Source organism: Acyrthosiphon pisum, chromosome X (genome assembly GCF_005508785.2).
Source record: "Acyrthosiphon pisum isolate AL4f chromosome X, pea_aphid_22Mar2018_4r6ur, whole genome shotgun sequence".
Lineage (NCBI taxonomy): Eukaryota > Metazoa > Arthropoda > Insecta > Hemiptera > Aphididae > Acyrthosiphon > Acyrthosiphon pisum.
In genome coordinates, this window is record NC_042493.1 from 13,007,376 (window position 1) to 13,028,928 (window position 21,553).

Here is a 21,553-nt window from a genome sequence, read left to right on the forward strand (position 1 = left end):
AATGTAACATTTTTTTGACGTAATATTTTACCACGAGCTATAACCGAATATAAACCAATGCGATGAAATCTATAAACTCCAGGCACAGGTCCTACCGCCTCATGTCCTATACGTGAATATATTATCTATGATTATAATCGATAATGGACGCCATTAACGTCTGAATTATTATATTTACCTGGTAACATTGGAGACATTAATTGTTAATTGTTTTTACACGAATATTTTATTTTAACTATATTTTGTAGTTAAAAAAACTAATTTAGGTTTGTGTTGTTAATTATTATTTACATAGTTTTGTTGAATAATAATATATTATATAGATAACTCAATTTTTGATATGCACTATGTACCTACTGCATTGTGGCAGTATGCATATTTGTTATATATTTTATAAATTGGCTAGTTTGAATTTTAATTCTGTGATTTATCTAATGAATCATGAATTATATGATTCCATACTTAAGAATAATATATACTTGACACTTTTCAATGCTTTATAAATTAAAAAAAAAAAAAAAATGTTTATGTTTCAATATAATATACAAGTCACTCGTTCCGTACCTACTGTAGTAAGATTATAATCGTGATCTATTGTGAAAACAAGTATTGAGGTTTTATAGTATAAGATATACAATTATTTTGTTTTATCTGTTATATAGGTACCTACTATTGAAATAAATCAAATATTTAAAAATCGAAAACTTATATTGAATCATTGTTTCACAATAATATGACTAACACAATATATTACTGACCTGCATATTTACGTATTTGGACCAATTCTCGCATAAACTCAGTACCCATAATAAATATGAGCAAAATCGTTAACTGATATAAAATCTCCTCAAAATGTGTCTTTTCCATATTTATTATCCACATATTTATTTAACCATCATTATTTCTTTTTTTGTATACATAAAGAAGCGAAAGAGTTTTCACCATTATTTATTTTATTTTAAACGACTGACTTACCCAAAATGCGTTATAATATTAAACTCCGTTGGGGTGTACAGCATTTTTTTGACGCTTAAGCAACATTCCCGGGTCAGCGGAGTTAAGCAACCCTTAAGATTAAGATACAATTCTCTCAAATTATTAGTAGGAAAAGTGATGTTATACGCATGCACGTGTTTAGTGTCGGTTTGTAAAACTATATAGAGAAATTATAATTTTGGGGTGTCTAGGCCAGCGTAATCGTGTGTTCATTTTTGTGGAATTTTCCAATAGTTACAAAAGCAATAAAATAAATATATTATAAGGTCAATTTCGTGTCTCATCCAGCTGTCACACGTTCAGATTTCACACACGTGGCAAAGGTGAATCCATAATTGGCTGTTATCAAGTAAACACTAAGGTTCATGTTGTGGTGGCAAATGAAGGACACCACACCAAAATTATGTTTTTAATCAGAAGTTATAACTAATTAAATACGATTTTAAAATAATTGAATTCAAAGTAGTTTTTAATTAAATTACAATTATTTTGCTTTCCACTTGACCCATCATGACGCCGGAGTAGCACAATTGCATATCTATGTCGCCGTGTTAGGAAATATAGCAACGACTACATAATAATATTATCATTTGTTATAGAACAATATTGGAAGTATTTACATAATATTAGATATTTCAAAACAAGAATAATATTTTTCAATATATGGTTCAAAATAAAACAATAATATTATGAATTTATATTGTGTTCATATTATTAATACAGATACCATTATGTATACAATTATTATACTATATTTCTGCTGAAATTACTTAGATATAAATATATAATTAATCTCAAAAATGGTTTCCCACAGTACCTATTGAATTAGATTCACATAATTATATTAATATAAAATATTTCTGAATTGTATTTGGTATTGTATAGTTCTTTCATACCCAAACCACAAAAGGAACTTGTGAAATAAATGAAAAATATATATTATATAATAATAATAATAATAATAAATAAGTGCATTTTTACAGAATAAAATACATTTCTGTTGTAAAAAAAAAAATCAAACAATCCAATGGCCTTTAATACCTATAATATGCTTGGGTTGAAAAATATTCAAAATAACAATAAAAATATTTACTTAATATTAAAAAGTCAAATTAAATACTTTAAAAAAGCGATGAAATCAAAATTCAATATACAAAATGTATTATAATTGATTAAATTGCCATTTTGTTTGCTCATGTCTGGCCGACAAACATCTACACTATTGAGAGTATTCTGGTATAGGTCAATTAATAGCTAAGACTTCAAAATATAATTATACAATAGTCTGTAAAAATGTTATCAGTTCTCTTCATTAATTTAAAAAGAGTTAATTTGCTTATCGCAATGATTTTATATCACTCGTAAGACATAGATTGTTAGTGTCTAAGCCAGAAAGATAACAAACAAATTACATACATTTTGACTTTTTTAATTTCTTTATTTTATAGTAAATTAGTGACTTGTTATTAACCCAATATACTTAATACATTAAGATAGAAAAACGGTACCAGTGTACTTTAAATAAAACATTTACATTTTATTTTTATTATTCGCGTAAGGTTATTCATGGACTACATAAAAAACTATTGAACGATTGAATACATTTGACCTTAATGACCTATACAGTTGAGTACAATTCACCTAATACTGAGCACATCAAAAAACTAATAAATTGAGCACGGAATTATGCAATGTGGCCTTAATTCCATTTTTAATGTCGATATCTATTATCTTTATTTATTTGCATAATAATTTTCATAGAAATATATAAGACAAACACACATTTTAACAGTTCGTCAATACAATTATTACTAAAAAAACGTTGACTCCCCTCCCCAACACATTTTTTTTATAGCTTATGACACACATTTCATTATTATAGTGTATTAATACAAAAATACTTCTATAGTATCACAAGTTATTGAAATAATAAAAAAAAACATAATTTCTATGATGGTAGTTTTGTTGTAAATAAGTGATAGCCAATAAAATAATATTAAGTACTTCGAAATATGTGGGTTATTTATAGTACAATAATAAAAATAATATAAAATTATGAATATAGATATCTATTATAAAAATCCTTTATTTCAATGTTAGTCTCTATAACCTCCCACCAGACTTTAAATTCATGTATCTAGTCATAATTTGATAAGTTATCTTATAAATCATATGTGGAAGTCAAAATCAACAAAGCTAAAATCAATGATTTTTGTCATGATTTTTTTACGATCGTTATACATTAAAACTAATATTAAATATGGTGGTAATTGGTAAGACAAAAATAATATTATCGTAATATATTGTTTATTTTTATTTTATCAAATAATGTAAATAATAATACACTATTATATAATTTATGTTCTGAAGTTATAGAAATTAGATGAACTTGTATAATATGAAACTGTGTACTATATACCTTTAGCCTCCGGGGTGTTCGTAAAGTAATAAATAAATAACAATCTTCAAATGTAGTACATTAATGTAGTAAATAATATTACATAATATTGGTAACCTAGGTACCTTTAAATAATATATAGATTATAGCAAGCTACACCGCGTCAATACGTGACTACAAAAACTTACTAAAACATTAAATATTTTATATTTTATCATGAATTTGTAGTCAGTTTCATTGTATCATTTAAATATAGATATATATGGTTATTATAGATTTGCGTATCCCTTTGAATAATATATAGATTATAGAAAACTTCACAGAAATAACGCGACTGCAACCAATAAAATATTAACTAGATATTTTGCGTGCTTTCGTGGTGTTGTCGTAGTCGGTTTCATTACACCATAAAAATATACAAATATAGTAATATGTTAAAGGTTGCATAAGTGGAATCTACTCACTCCACATTACATTGCTAATTATCATGTACCTATCTGATGGTGTACCAAAGTAATGAAATCTCTACGACGTTTACCTACTTATCACCGTTTTCGAAGTGATAAAGACTGCCGTCGATCGCGTGTCGCAGTTGTGTGCAATTATTAACGATGCGCAAACACGCGTGCGCAGAGAATGTATAATAATATGACCTAATGGCGGTGTGTCATGGTCGAATAAAGACAAATAATTACCAAAACGAAAAACACAGTGCCCCCCGATCACTGTTTTTGGAGTCTTGGTCGTTTAAATTACCCGTCGCGACACCGATCACCGATGTATAATTATAGCGGTCGTAGGCAATAAATGGACCGTATGTGCAGCAGTTCACCAAAAGCCCGAGCTTGTTTTTCGCGTAATGAAGTTAAAACCAAATTATTATTAAACTGTGCGCAAAGAGTGGGCAATAAACGGTTAGTCGTCGGAAGTCCACCTGACGTGGTCCAACGTGATTACCCGAATAACGCACGTGCGGTCGTGTGCTCCAAATCCAATATAATATTACGGCGCGCCTCGGGGGTTATCCGGGAAATCCTACTGTAAGGTATTATTGTTGTGTTTTATTTTTCCGTCTCCTATATATTGTTATTAAACATCGCCGTTGACCAATACGCCGTGCACCATTATTGCAGTCGCTATATGGCTGTATAAATATATAAATATATATATGTGTGGATGGGTAGTTACCTATATCGTATTATACATTTATAAAACGTATTGCAACAACGACGCCACGCGCCGACCGCAATAAGACGATCGTAAGTCTACGGAAATACAATAGTACCCATACACTATATATATAGGTACGCTTCGCGCTCGTCCGTACAAAGAATCGTAAATAAATCGTTTGCCTTTTTCCGAATTCATCGGTCGTAATAATAATATTAAGAGTGCGGTATTCAGTGTCAATACACCGCAAGCGAACGTATATAGGTACTTATAATATATATATATATATATATATATATATCATTTCACCCACGCCTTCGTATTCGTAGTAAGTCTTCTTAAAACCGTTACACTGTTCAACGTGATTACCAAACGGCACACATAAGTTTCAAATCCAATAAAAAGTTATAGCCCCAGAGTCATAGGAAATCCCAAGTACTTTCTCTTTACATTATCGCCATTTCCAGCGTTAAATATTGCCACATTGACCGCACCACATATCCCTTATATACTACACATGGACACATAGCCAACTGGCGGTTTGCCAACACCTTTTTTTTTTTTTCATGGTCTATTTTATACTATACAAATAGGTATAGTTAATTTTTTTTTTTAATTGACGATACCAATTATTGTGACTGATTGCTTTTGTAAATCGTTACCTATATAGATTTTATAATAGATAATATATTATTATAACGCCGTGTTCACGACTAAGTCTACTATCGTATCGTGTGGCTTTTATCTTGTTGTGATTGACCGTATCATTCACTGACCATGGTATACCAGGAAATTATCGGTGCTATTCCGAACTCAATTTTTGGACACGACAACATGATAGATGACGTAGCTGTGAACCCATCTTTATAATAATAATGATATTTATTTTTTTGTATATTATTCCGATATCTCATCATATTTTCTAGTTTGTGTAATTTTGTTTATAATATTTTAACCATGTTCTATTATTTTTGTATAATAATATATTTGTTTCCAATATATTAATAAATTATAATAATTATATTTTTAAATAATTACCTACATGTGAGAGCATTTGCATTTAAAGGTTTAATCATTAATTGTATGAATACCTCAACGTTATAATAGTATATTTTTAATCATCACATATAGTTAGACAATAGTTTCAAACAGTAAACTTATTGTTACACCCAAATATTTATAAATCAATAACGTTCAGTCAATGCAATAAAATGTAAACAATATTTTACTAGACCGGAAAAATATTTGGTCACAGCATTGTTATTGTATTTTATTATTATACTTTTGAAAACCGCCAAAAAAAATGCATTATTATATTCTATCAAAGACTGTATGCATATCAATGCACATAGGTAGGTGATTAATAGTGTTCATAACAATATTATTAATATTAATAGTGACGAATTCACCGAATATGTAATGGGTAGGTTTAGATCGTTGGATACATCATATGAGAAACACGAATTGTTCATACTAATATTTATGTATGAACCATGTCTAAAAGCACAGCATGAAGTGGTATCACACAATTTTCAGTATATATATTTAAAAATAAGTCCAGAATCGAAATATTTACATATTATTATAAGCAAGATAATTTTATTCGGATAAGTTATAAAGACGAGTGAAAGCGTACATAAATAACTCTGTACATAATATATAACCAAGTCCATATACCTCTATATATTTGTACGTTATTACTTTTCTTTGTGACGCACACATACATACGCACCTAGCTAATATTATGATATTGTTTGCCCCCAGATTCCATCAACATCGTATAATACCAAAAATAATCCCGTTAGATTATTTTTCTTCAATCGAGCAACTAAAATATAACTATAATATTATAAGTCGTTTGTTAATTTCGTTGTAAGATAATATAATATGTGATTATTATAATAATATGTAATACCTAACTGCATTATAATATTTATATGCGTACTGTAATCAAAAGTATACAAGCTGATAGGTACGCATTGACCTAGTGCTTTGGTACAGTTTATTTTTTGTGCTACACGTAAGGGACAATGTTAAGCACGTCAAACCAAATATGTTGGAATCGTTGGAATTGAATATTAACGAACGTTGGGCACAACAATTTGGAGTATTTTTTTCACGTGATTTAAATCAATGCATGTTATAGTAACAATGTCACGACGTCAACGCCACGCAGCGATGCAGATTTCTGAAAATATAAATATATTATTTGAACAGGAATTAATTTTTTTTTAAATCTTAAACAACAGTACCTAATTGAATAGTTCAATACCAAATGGTATAATATCATGAAAAGAAAAAAGGATAAGTATGGGTTACTATTGATTTTTATCAGGTGATAAATCAGTTATATTGAAAATATTAATTTTCTTAACTCAAATAATATACATTTTTTTTTTCCGGAAACCGCTTGATACAACGAAATGACATAAGTAAAAAATCAAGTTAAATATACAAATATTTTTCCTACTCATGTACAACTTATTTCATTTTGATATAAGGCCCATTGAGATTTTACTAATTTTTAATTGAATTATTTAGCATTCATACCTATACGTATATTTTTCTATCAATGATAATAATTACATGGACAAGCTTTGAAGAAAAAATATTATATTGTTTACTTTTTCTCAGTATTACATCATAAATATAAAATATTTGTAAAAAATATAATAACAATTATTATTAATATTATTATTATAACCGTTAACTTGAAAATATGTTGATGCAATCCAAACTCCAAACACCTTTATCAAATTATCATAGTTTCGTATAATATGAAAATATAATATATTCGTATTAACTTCTTAAATAGAACAAATTAATTTTCACAAATTATTTTTAATTGTTTAAAACCTAATTTGTTTTTGCATTTTCACGTTGGGGGATTTTGAGGCCATCAAGTACTAATGAGTACTCATTTTAAGAGCTATGACTTATTAGTCTTGCAGCTTAACATAAAACAAACACAGTTACCAATGACTAATTACAATCTACTGACTGCAATATGACTATAGTAAAAACACTTTTTCCGTCCACGGAAACCGTACCGATTCAAAAGAAATCTGCAATATCGCATGAGTGCCTCTTCCATCACCGCCACCGACGCCTTCAAATCACCAAACCCTGCGTTTAATAATAATATGTAGATTTTTAGATTGTATAAGTTTTACGATTTACATAACTCGTTCATGAATATTTTATTACGCATTAAACTTGTAAAAATAAACTAGAAACGTTTTCACAAAAAGTTCAATAATCCCCTACCTACCATTTTTTTTTCTGACCATTGTCGACCAATAAAGATGATACATTAATATTATTTTATTTAGCTGCCTCCCGCTGTCAGGTCATATGGAAGATCAATATTAAATATTGTTCTATAAATATTATTATTAAACTATTATTGTTTGGTAGACACACATACTTAAGATGTCTATGATTCGATTATGATATAAAACACCATACAACTAATATTCACAAAATATATCCATAGAATATTATTCGATTATAGACAATACTACCTTACAGTGGATCCCTATAATGTTATACCTATCCCAGCAATATTGTATTAACCTAATATGCTGCTCACTTTGTATATACGAAGTATATAGTTAAGATTAAGTACTTAATAATTATATTATATTTAGTTGAGTGATTCACCAAGCATGCCCATTTGTATCATACATATAATAATGCATGTTACGGTAATCAAATTCTAAGTTTAATATTATGTAAGTACTATAAAACCATATTTAAAAATATGTACATATTTTTTACCATTTAAAATGAGTATATTTTGGTGATACAAACTTATTTTTTCAAACAAGAATTATGGAGATCTGTTGTACGAGTATTTTTTTAATTAGGTATTACATTTTATATAGGTGCCAGCTTTGGATAATAATTAATAATCCTTAGTTATGGGTTTGCATTAAATATAAAACATGTGTAATAATATTTTGTTCAGCACTCATTAGTATACCTACTCATACAGTTTTTACAAATTTTAAAATTTTAAAATATTATAATATTTAAATTAAGAGCTTTATAATTGTTTCCAAATTATAATAGCCCTCATTTCTTTATACCTGTTATTTTGAATTATTATTCTTGATACTTAAAGTTTAATAATTATTCAGAAGCTACTTCTTTAAATTTCAATTTATATGCATTGACATTTAAAAAAAAACTAACTGTTTAAGAATTTAATGTAAAAAATATAGTACTCATATTTTGGTAAAAAGAAGTTTGTACATCGCTACAGTAAATTTTTTAATTGCATTAAATATGTAAAGTATTTTGCGTAATATGGTTTTTGAATTTACCTAAAAATCATAATTAAAGAATAAAACTAGGTTTCATCAATCCTGGCGAATAACTCTGTATAGCTTTATTATAAGAATCACTATATCCAACAATACAGGTAAATAATTTTCTTACCTGAACTGAATACAAAAATAAACTTTATGCTGACATAACGATTGCGAGAAAAAAGTATTTTATACTGCAACATTTTTCACACAAAAACGTTCTATCACAATATTGGTATAACGGGAACTCATGGATTTTACAAAAAAATTATACTTTTATTATTAATATAAATTTCGTGAAACCATATATTGATATATTATTACCTAGCAAATGTACGTATACGGTTTGGTTAATAAAGTTCACTATAAATCAAAAATATATATACTGAGTGATTCACCAATCATATCTTCTCATCTCCACTTTTTCTTCAATAAGTAATGAATTTCTTCATATTCTGATTTTTGGAATTTTAAACTATATTGTACCGTTGACCTTATTTTCAAATACTTAGATAGGTATTCTATACGTTTTTAAAAGTATGTTGTGGAAATTGAAATTGAAATTTATTTTTTTAAATGAAAATAGCCGTGTTTTTCCTTGTAAATTGTTAAAAATTGAATAACTAACAAACTACTCGTTTGAATTTTGATTTAGTGACACCAACATTTTCGAAAAAATTATCTGCTTTATAATATGCAGTTAAAAACTTTGGATTTTATTTGAAAAAAAGTTGGTTTTCGGCACTGGATAATCCTAAAACTATGTACAAATTCTTTGTATTTTGAAAATATGTGGCTATTATTGAAAATACTGAAAGTTCCAAAACTCAAAACTTTAGCAAAGTAATTAATGTGGAAAAAATTGGGGTAGGCAAGCTTGGTGAATCACTTTATATAGGTGATATAAATTACTATTATATTTCAAACATATTGAAACGAAATCTGGTGGTATTTCTGAGATTCGTGGTTCTTTAAACTAAAGAATATAATATTATGGAAGAATAAAAATCACGTTAACCGTTGTCCATTCTACAAATTACAATATATGTTATACCACACTGACGACAGACGTTATTTGAATTACTTGAAAACCGTTTTCTAATCTTGCCGTCCATTAAACATATAGTAGATGTGATTTTGAGTGTGTTTGTGTGTGTGTGTGTGTGTGTGTGTGTGTGTGTGTGTGTGTGTAGCGTGGGTGTAAATATTAATATATATACAAACGAAAAGAGTTTTTGACAGCATCGGAATCCGAACTTAAAAATAAATAAGTAAACAGCTACGTGATAGTCTTCCAAACAGTTTTTCAAATGCGGAGAAAACCTACGTACACGCGTAAAAAAATAAAGAACAGAACATTTGTAGGTATACCGCGGCCGTGTGCCGTTATCGTCTTGCAATCGAACTCGATCGTTGTGTAAAGCGTTTTCTTACGGGCGCAATAGCTGCCGACGACCATGACATCGATTTTTGTCCGGTCTTCGTCTCCCGTCGCCGCGTTTCGCTGGGTAGCAGGATGTCACCGCCAACTTAAACCTTCCTGTCTGCTTTCCAACCAACTAACCCTACATGGGGACAATCAACGTTGATTCAGGTTTTGCGTACCATCCCTGGAGATGTACGAAATACAGAGGTTCCTCGATGGATACATAGGACATCGGTACTTATTGTATGTCATAAAACAATTAATGTCATTGTTGTGGTCATATATTATAATAGACGAATCGGTTCTTGATAAAATCACGGAGTATTAGATTGCTAATGTGTGATTTATGGGGTGATTATAACGTGGAGAACGATTATTAATGATTAATATCAAAGTCGTATTGTTCTGTGAGTGTTAATTTTTAAAAATATAATGTGTCTCAATTATTCGCACGACTCTATTGTTTAAAAATAATTTTCTAGTAACGAGAACAATGTATTATTTATTGTTTGACTGGTTTGGATTAGGGGTACATAATTTGTTATCTGTAACGATTTTTTCGTATTATAATTTCCAGTTTAATATGCCATGGCAAAATGCCATTTCTGAAAAATTATACGTAATATACACTAACCAAATATTATATTATTAAGATATTAAGATACAAAATATAAAATGTTGTTATGAATCTTAATCATTAAAAATACTAAATTTGGCTTCAACTTCTGTGCTCTGATATTAATAATCAATCGTTAACCATTGTGTAGGTATAATATGTATAATATTATTTAATACTAAAACTTTGAAGTTTACACATGATATTATTATTGAAATATACAGACGTTTTAAATGTTATAATTATATTATTATGCATCTTAATATTCGTTAATTAAGTATAGTATTGCTATTGTTATTATTATTAATTATTATCGTGTTAAAAGCCAAAATAATTAACTTTTTGTAAATATCTGTAGCTGTAGGTAGTTTACAATTTGCATAGGCTGGGAATGTCTTATTATATGACATATAAATGAAAGAAAAACTAAAACTGGATGTCTGGGATCTGATTTTAAAGCATCGCATTTACAGGTTATTTTTATCGTCAAGTTCACAAACGCCCTCGTTTTGTCCAGCACGGTGATGGTTAATTTTGGAGTACAGAATACCCAACTCTTCTACTTCCCTCTCCCAGAGTATATCGCTTTGGTTTTTCTATTGTCGTGTAAGCTACTGCATATTATCGTTTGTATAAAATATAAACGTATGAAAATCGAATTATTTTTTGTGTTTTTCTATATGCATTCCTCAATATATTATAAAATTTAACTATTTGAGTAGAAAAACATTGACGTGATGACTGTTTATATTACATATTTACCTATTTACCTATTTATCTACACGAATAAATTACTTATTATTGAACGTGAGTCTTGGATTTGATGAATATTCGATTTGAGCCATTAAGATATGCCCCATATCGACTGTTTTTCTTTCATCCAACATATTATTAAAAACTTTTGATATTTTTTTTATACCACCGATGTACAACTTTCCAAAATTTTTTAATTTAGCTATCAATATCGAATAATCATTTAACCTCAACCATACTCTCTCCAGCCATGTTACTCATTGGTTCTTTTGACTGTAGATTGTCAAGCGCTCGCCGGATATTCCTACATATCTTCCACTCCATGAAATCCAACCGTAATATTATATTTTATTCTAAATGCCGGAAAAATTCGGGAAAATTTCGGAAAAAACGGTTTTTTCCCCAGAGCCTCGGAAAACGTGGAAAAAATGGAGAATATTGAAATAATACATTTCTGAAAAAAACCGAAGTTTTCGGAAAATTAAAAATAAAACCAAATTTTTGGAAAATTAAAAATTTTATTAACGCTTAAAAATTAAAATAATCTATGTAAAAAAAAACCATTTTAAAAATAGATAAGGAAACCAGTCATTGTCATTTCACATTTGCCAATACGGTTATCAATGTATTATTGTGTATTAAAATTTAAAAAATATTAATACGGATATTTCAATATTTGCTCTAAAAATAACGTAGTTCTATATCAAATTGGTATTTATGTGGGAGAGTGTATTTCCCCGAAAATAAATCACCTGTATTCTTAAATGTTGAAAATTGTATACTTATTGTCATAAATATATCTTATTTATGTTTGTAATAACTAATAACTAATAAGGTATTATAGTAACTGGCTGATAGGTTTATAAATTATATTACAGTGACTGGTGAATGGTGAGTGATGACTATAGTAACTATTTGTCGTATTCTACCTATGGTGGATTGATATAATCAATTAATACAAAATCCTAACCTAACCTAACCGTACTAAAATCAGATGAATAAACGCAAACACATTCAAAAAAAATTCATTCAAATCGGTGTAACCATTTAGGATGAGTTCAGTCACAACACACGTACAGTATACATATTTGTGTATCAGTTGACAAAAGCAAACTCAGTAGATTAAGTAACAGAAAATCCAAAAAAAACAACACTTACGACATTGACAGTTTAATGATGTTTCAATTTTCAACTTTTTTAGTAAAAATGTACGTCTTTAAATAATATACATACACGAATAATGAATAAAAAATGTAATGTCATTGTAAATTGTTCATCTACCAAACCATTATAATTTTAATCGTTCATCAACAGAGAGCTCACAAATAATCAACCACCATAGATGATGTTCTTGATCAGTGATTACATTGGCATGGAGACGATCAATATTATTATACTATCCATCTTATAGTAAGGGCTGTTTTAAAAATAAAAGGGCTGTTTTTAGGTTTTGTTGTTTGGTCTTCCCAGCAATTATTCGAATTTTTCTCGCTGTAAAAACTATCCTTGGATTTCAACGAACATTAAAAAAAATAATTGGCCAAATTGGTCTAGGCGTTGTTGAATTATGCGCTTACCAACACATTTTGCGATTCATTTTTATATTATAGATAATAAGAAATAACTTTTTTTTTTTTATTAGCTTTTAGTATATAACTATGATAACTCAACATTTAACTATTTATAACTATTTAGTAATTACTTAATAGTTAGTACTTTAGTAGTTAATATTACAAATTATAATTATTCATAAATCAAGTATAGAATCCTCTAGATTTATCCACTACAGACTTTGAGTTAGGTATGGTATATATAATATGTACCTATGTAATATGATTATCAACTATCATTATTTATTAGATTGTTTCTACTATACATTACTTTTTCAGTTCTTTGGAAAAAAAAACCTTTTTTTTCATTCAATTTTTCAATTTTTTCAGGAAAAACCAGTTTTTTTCGGAAAACCTTTTTTTCAGAAATTTTGATCTCTATTTTATTCTACATAATATTATATAACCTAATTTTTCACTGGAATAACATTTTTGGATACGTTTTAGACTTATTTTATTGTCTGCGGGAGGGTTTGTAAATATTCTATACGCATTTTGATTATTATGTGGTTCACAACCATAAAAACGAGTTTGGTAAAGTTAAGACATTGTTCTCACATTTTTGTTGATTCTTTGGTTTTGAAATTTTAAAAAGTTTGAAAGTTCGATTGATATTGGTATTGTTATTATCAATAGACAATGTTTAGATTTGGCCAAAACGTATTTGCAAGTAAATTTGCAATTCATTTTAAATTTATAGTTATATGAGAACATTAAAAAACAATAACAGTGTGATCTGAAAAAATGTGTTGTAAAGGTTTTAACATTTTGACATTAGTAGTTTTTCTCTTATATGATGTCTACCTAATACTGATATCCAGTGTGATATTAATCGAACATAGTTTGAAGTATTTTCAAAAAATCGTATGGAGTCTAAGTAAATTACTTACCTAACCCAGACTTTGAGTACCTACTCAATTATAATATTCCACCATATCTAATGAAGTTGAATATAAAATTCATCATAAATCACGCATATAATTATAAAATAAATTTTATGAAATTTATTGAAGTATCTTAATTTGTACATTGGATAGCAGTCACATTAAAAAACTATAAAACTTTTATTTGTGTTTATTTATAGGTTACATAATAAGTTTAGAATTTTTGTTCAAATACAAATTAAGAATTTTTCATAAATAGTTGGTCTTACGTCTTTTATATTGATTAAAAATTGTAAACTAAACCCAGTGATGCCCATGGCCGTTGGATCAAAATCAATTGAATAGTTTGTTGTGCAAACGGTTTATTACAAAAAGAATGTCGTATGTGGAAAGTTGGATTCCAGGCTGTCCAACAACATTCCGATAACGTAGTCGGCCCAAGGTGTCTCTCTATATTAAAGTTTCTAAACTAGATTCATGAATGCTGCCGTGACATGTGCATGCATTCGATTTATCAAAAAGAACTGTAATACAATGTCGGAATATTTTAAATAATTTAACTTCACTTTTATAATTGGACTATATGCCATACGAAATAAATAATAAACTAATTGGACTATAAACGTATAAAGAGATGATTTGAAATAACGTTAAGCGTATAACTGAAATCAGTAATTTTCTTTTTCCTTACCTATTGCCTACTAAAATTTGTCTTTTTTTATACAAATATTCATCATTGAACTATTTTTATATTAGCTTCTATGACAAGTTTACAATATAGTTACTGATTAATTAAATAGCCATCTCTTGATCGAATATACATATTTTTTAACGAGTAAGTAATACTTAAGTGTCGATAACTAAAGTTCGCGAAACATTTATTACCTAAATATAAAATAAAAAGTTATTGGATAATCGAGGACTAAATTTTTAATTTCTGATTCATTCAAGGTCAAATAATTGTTTTATACAACATGACTATATAATATTTTTGTTTCTTGTTCTGAAATTCATCAATATATTTTATGTTTTTAAACTGTTCTGTGTTTCAATAAATCTTTTTTTCGATTTAATAATAACCTCATATATTATTTATCTCTATAGTTTTTTCTAGTTGATTAATATAATATCCATATTATGTTATATTTTATCTTAAATCACTAAAGAGGTCACTTGATAACATTTGAGTTTGTTTTAAGTTTTAACAAATTGAAAATGTTATTCTAATAATATATAATTACCAATTATTACTTTTATTCCCACAGATAAATGTTTCATTTATTAATTAGTAATTATATTTTATCCTATAGTATTTACACTTTTTTCATAATATATACTTTAACACTTATGCTGGTGTCGTTCAAAAATCTTGTTTATTTATAATACAATCATGTATCTACCTATAGTTTGTCACTTCTTCATTAGAGCAAAATCCAATAGCTTGAATTTTTTCCAGAATTTGAGCTATGTTCACTTAATTTCTCCCCTTGTTATTCCATAATAATATATTATTTGAATTACCTTATAATATTGTACCTAATATTGTATACAGTTGTAGCATACCTATGAATAATTGCACCAGTGACATGGAGAATGATAAATTTACCTAATGTACAATCCAACGAGAGTATCTTCATGAAAAATCTACCAATAATAATGTTATAGTTATGTGATATTCAAAGAGAAACGTTACAGTGACTTTTTGGTGGTTCATAGATGATGGTTTATTTTTTATCATAAATAGATGTATACTTCTCTTTATCACGTTCAAATTATAATTGAAAATGGTGTTATACTCTGTTCCATCTAAGAGTGAACCGCTTTCGCACACGCAGACTGAGCCGCCGAACAGTGCCTGATCCCCTATGCGATGGTTATACGTTCTGTGATTGGCGGACAGTCATCGCCGGCCGTCGTCGACCGTCGGGCGCCCGTGTTAAAACTTTCACCGATGTCCGGATTGTGGTGGGAATGCGTGGAAAAAAACGTGTTTTGGTCAGCCAAGTGGTTCACTCTTAGATGGAACAGAGTATAGGGTTGCCTAAAAATGACCGAAATTGTATTAAATACATAAATGACAAAACTTTGAATCAAACAAAGAAACCTTTCATATTTATATATTTCCCATCCAAGTAAAGTCGTTAATCGAATCACGGTAGGTCATTCGTGGTGCATTTGACTCTTGGAACACTTTAAATTTCCATACGTATAACTGAAAAACAAAACAACACGATGTCATGAATAATAATTAATATAGTGCCGAATAGAGGTTCACAAAATGTGCGATTTGGATAATAATCGAGATGATCACTATTTGGCTACCTGTAACACAAATTTGGCGCATCGGGCCGGAGTTTTGACGAATATGACATTTTCGAAGAAAATTTAAAGTGAGTATACGATGACGACGACGACAACAACAACGGTGACCGCGATTCAGTAATTCCTGTGACAGCGGCGGTTCGTTTAAAAGTCATACGACCCTAATAAGTGTGCAGTAGTCCCTTGAGTCGAATCCATTAACGGGCGTAATTTTGCGGTAATTATCATTTTGGGAATAGCGCAAGGTATTATATTATCATAGATATAGTACAACGTCACCATAATAATATATGAATTCCCGCACCATATATTATCACACACGTAGACTCTGTTATAGTGTTATGTTCGTCTTGTTTGCGAGCTGCTGTCGCCGGTGGTTTCATACGCCGAGCAAGGTACGTCTATGTTAATTATTGTTATTGCGAGTATTATACACCACTGCGTGTGAAAATGTGATGACAACATTGTTATAAATCTCGACTAAAAACAAAACATAAACATCACGAAATAAAACAAATTATAAACTGTTAAATGGACAAGGCAGCCGGTACCTACTTGTTGTCACATACTGCATAGTAAAAAGTAATTGCGGTTTGTAACTGGGAACCTACACATTAATATCCGGCGGAAAATGGCCACGTTTTTCATTTTCCGACGTCGACTCAGAGTAGGTAGTATCGACGACACCATCCTCGTTCTCATTTGAGATTCATGATTACCGTGTCGTGTGATCGTATTAGATTTTTTTCTGATGTTATCTCGTCACTTGCAAACATTTCACACACCAAAAGTGCAACTAGGACCTTTTTTTTTTTGTAGAGTTTTTGGATGAACACTAAAGCCATTATAATTGTTCGTTATCAATCTGTTTAAAATTTTCCTACATACCAATACTAAGTAAAACTAAACATGCAACTTTATGGGAGATTGTGGTAGCTTCATCCCTAAAATATTAAGGAAAAAATGTTCTTAACTGAGGTGAAAAATTGGACGAGTAGATTTTCAAAACTGATTCTCAAATTTGGCTGTTCTAAGTATTCAATGACATGTCGTCAATGTATTAATGAATGACGATATATTGAAAATATATTTCTATATTTTAAAATACAACACCTTTTTGTAAAAGTTACATTAAAATTTGATGATTACAATAAATATATGAATATAAATAAATATGAATGTAAAGTTATAATTTTAATAGGCCACTTATATATAATTATATGAACTTAGTATAGAGTGTAGGGGAAAATGTGTCGCAGATTGAAAAAAAATATAAGAGATATAGCTTGGTTTTACCGGTTATAGTACACATATTAAGTACATAAGAGGATAAGACATAATCTATAGGCCACCAAATTTACTCACGAAGCTAATACAGGTTAATTCAGGGAGTATTTAGAATTGTCTTGATGGGAACAGTGTGTTGACTGGTCGAGGAGTAACTCAATTTTTCTGCTGGATTACTTTGGATTTAATCGGAACGTTACTTGAAAAACTAGGGAATACCTAAATAAATATTTATAGAAACATTACAAAATAATATGTTTAACTCTCTTGGTAATCTTATGTGATGTAAGACTTGGGTTTTTTTAAAATACCAACACTTTTTATTAGTTTCTTAAGAGTCGACGTGAACACTGGGAGAAGAAATATGCAAAATTTGTTTACATTATAAACTACAATTAGGGTGGTTTTTCACCATATTGTGAAACACAATTAAATGGGAAATATTTTATAAAATTTATCTTCTATTAATCAATAATAATAATTTCGGACTATACGAATTAGAAGACAAGATGGTTCCACCACCCATCTATGATCTATTGTACCTATATTATAATATAGCACTCGGGTCACCCTGTGCATTAAAGTTATAATATCTGAATTTATTCTTTGTATACGTCTAGCTGTGTATAATATAGTTTTCATTTTATATTTTCGCTTTCGTCCCGAGAGATTTTGTAAACGTCATCTCCGAAAGGTTTGCTGTTGTTGTATATATATTATTATTATTATTATAACTATTATTATTTCATTCGCTTGCCTATATAGAAACGATGCGAGTTAGTATGTTTCTCACCCGACGTGATGGGAAACCAAATTGAGAGATAAAAACACGGAGATCGCGCAACGGTGCGTACGAGTGAAAGAGCTATGGTACACTGGAGTGGCTCTATTATTATTGCGTTTTTAATTATATGTGTACACTTGGAATACACTGGAAGGCCAGAAAACTCTATAAAATGTACAAAAATCGTATTAAAACCCTATAGTTCACGCAGACGTTAGTGCAACGGCTTGTAAACATTAAATAATCGTATCGGTGAATGTTTGCTTTTCGTTTACAACATATTGTTTCAAACGCTGTACAGCAGTAGTTTATAATATATGAGTCTCCAAAGACACATTGAACACATAAATATCTATTTAATATTTCGTTCGTATTTAAACATTTCTCTCTACAGTAGATTTGGTTTGTTTGCTTGATATTAAACAAAAAAAATAATAATAATAAAAATAATAAAAAATAAATCCACAGTAGTTATAAGTAAAGTTCACAAAGTCCAAAAGTATTTTCCCAACGTTTATTTAAGAATTTATTACCTACTATTGTACAATTTGTTTAACTTAATATTAGATCTGTTTTATTAATTTTATTTTTATAGTTCATTGTGTTTGTTTTCACAAGTACATTATAATAATACACTATCGCCTTCTATGGAAATAGTTTTATTCGCATTTAGGAATTATTTAAGCTCATGATAAATATTTCATAAAACGCAGTATGTGTAATATAAATTATGCTTATCACAGCTGTATACAATTAGCTCAATGTTCATACAAGTCATGTCATCCATGTAATTAATATACTCACTTTTGTATTTGTATGGTGGTTTTGTGTTGGTTGTATAATAATTTATAATTTTAATGCATGTATGTAAATCAATATTAGTTTATACCTAATTATGTTAAGTCAATATGACCAATTAAGTTAGCGTAAATGAGTAGGAATTATTCAACCACAAACATTCTGATATTGATTTCATTATTTTATGTTATAATTATATTCAGCATTTTTAACAAATATAGAAATATTATACGCATAATGCATTTACTACATGCCATTCATAATACACAAACAGTAGATCCATAATATTAAGCTCACATGTTCTTTCCCATGCATAATGCATTGACATTTTATTTGTCGCCTTATAGATATTTTTTTGTTTCAAAATTGGTTTTCAATAACCCAAAAGTCATCGACCCTACTCTATTTAGGTATAGTACATTTTTGCCGGATTCAATTTTGTGAGGTCCATCGTTAGCCCGTAGCTTGTTACAACCTCTGTCAGTTACACTGTGATTGTCAGTGTTTCTGAATTTCATATTATATCATATACATTTATTCGGAAAAAAAAAAACTAACATATTTTTTATCATTCCGTGTTAATTGCATGAGCAATATTGTAAACAAAGAAATGATATTTGGATTAAAGTTTTTTTTTTAATATTTAAATTAACTTTAAGAGTGGAATTTTATTGACATACCTGTAAAAGTTGTTCATTTTATGCTTAGAAGTAAATATATATTTTGGCTAATTGCACTTAAACATCGTTTTAAAAATCGAATTACATAAATACACATTTACAGCTAAAAATATAAGTAAAGTAGAATATATTATACACAAAATCATTGAATATAAAAATCACGAACGATTCAGCGATTGATAACATTGGTAAAATTATAAATACTATTTTAAAATAAGTAGCATATTATTGTCATATTTGTATATTAATCTGTTTTTTTTTTTTTTACTTGCATGAACATTATTTTTTAAAATTATTATTATATTACCTAGGTAATTGTACATTGGGTTCATCCCGTTCCGGTATAAATAAATAACATAAAACATTAACGAATAATGGTATAGAATTAACTATCAAAAAACTAACACTTCAACATTTAAGACTAATTTACAAAAATAAAACAACCAAAAACACAATAATATTTTTTTACAATCGTTTTTTATTTATTATTTTAGCTGAAATGATTATATTTTTGGTAATTATAGTATTTAAATTTTGAAGTGTTTAAAATAAATATGAATTTATAATTTAAAAGTAAAAATAAAAACTTTTGACTATGTCATAAATACAACAAGTTTTTAATCTTCTAAGATATTGAGGCCTCGGAAAAAATTTTAGTAGTTTCTTTAGTTTCTTCAGACGTTCTTTTTTAAACTTAGATAATTTATTTGCTAGCTTTTGAAGTTTAAAATTTATTGAAGGAAATATTTTATACTTTTTGGGGACCTTTGTATTTTTTCCCAGTAACTCAATACTAAAATGAAATTTAAAATCGATTAAAATACTTATAATTTACTCAAGTTCTTACATCATAAAATAGTATTATACTTAGTTTTTTTAACCATTATTAAATGGAATATAATATTTGTATCACTATTCACTAAATGTTATAAGTTAATCGTGTAACCTATAATAATAGGATTTAAAAGTTTAAACTATTTATTTTCTGTTAAATTAATTTGTATAAATAATTTAATATAAATATAACTAGCATAATATTATACGCATTAATCAGTTTATAGAAATATTGTATAACGCTAAGACGTGTATTTTAGACGTAATTCGTTTTTTTAACTTGCAAAATAATTATTGCATAGCTATTAATTATGAACTTTAGGTACATTTTGTTTATGAACTTTTAAAGTATTTATTTATTTATATAAAATGTTTGTAACTTTAATATAACGCTCAGTAAAATTGTTTACATTAATTTCGTCTTAAAAACGCCTTTAAGATTTTGAAAAAAAAAATGACCTGGTCTTTGGTACTGTGAATATGTATCAAACATCTAATGAATATTAAGAAAATTATTCTAAGAGGTTATTTATTAACATTATAATAAAATATACCTATTAAAAGTCAGTAGTAATATCGTTAAGTGAGCATACAAAAATTAAACAGTAAAAATGTTTTCAACAGGCTAAAAGTCTAAATCCTAAAAGTTTAACATTTTTTGACAAGAAAAATCAAATTTTAA

The 21,553-nt window shown here is 28.2% G+C and overlaps 1 protein-coding gene across 1 annotated transcript in view; it reads left to right on the plus strand.

The window, feature by feature from the left end:
* LOC100164329 overlaps positions 1–21,553 on the plus strand; it is a 101,092-nt gene that overhangs the window by 50,664 nt on the left and 28,875 nt on the right. The window lies entirely within an intron of this gene.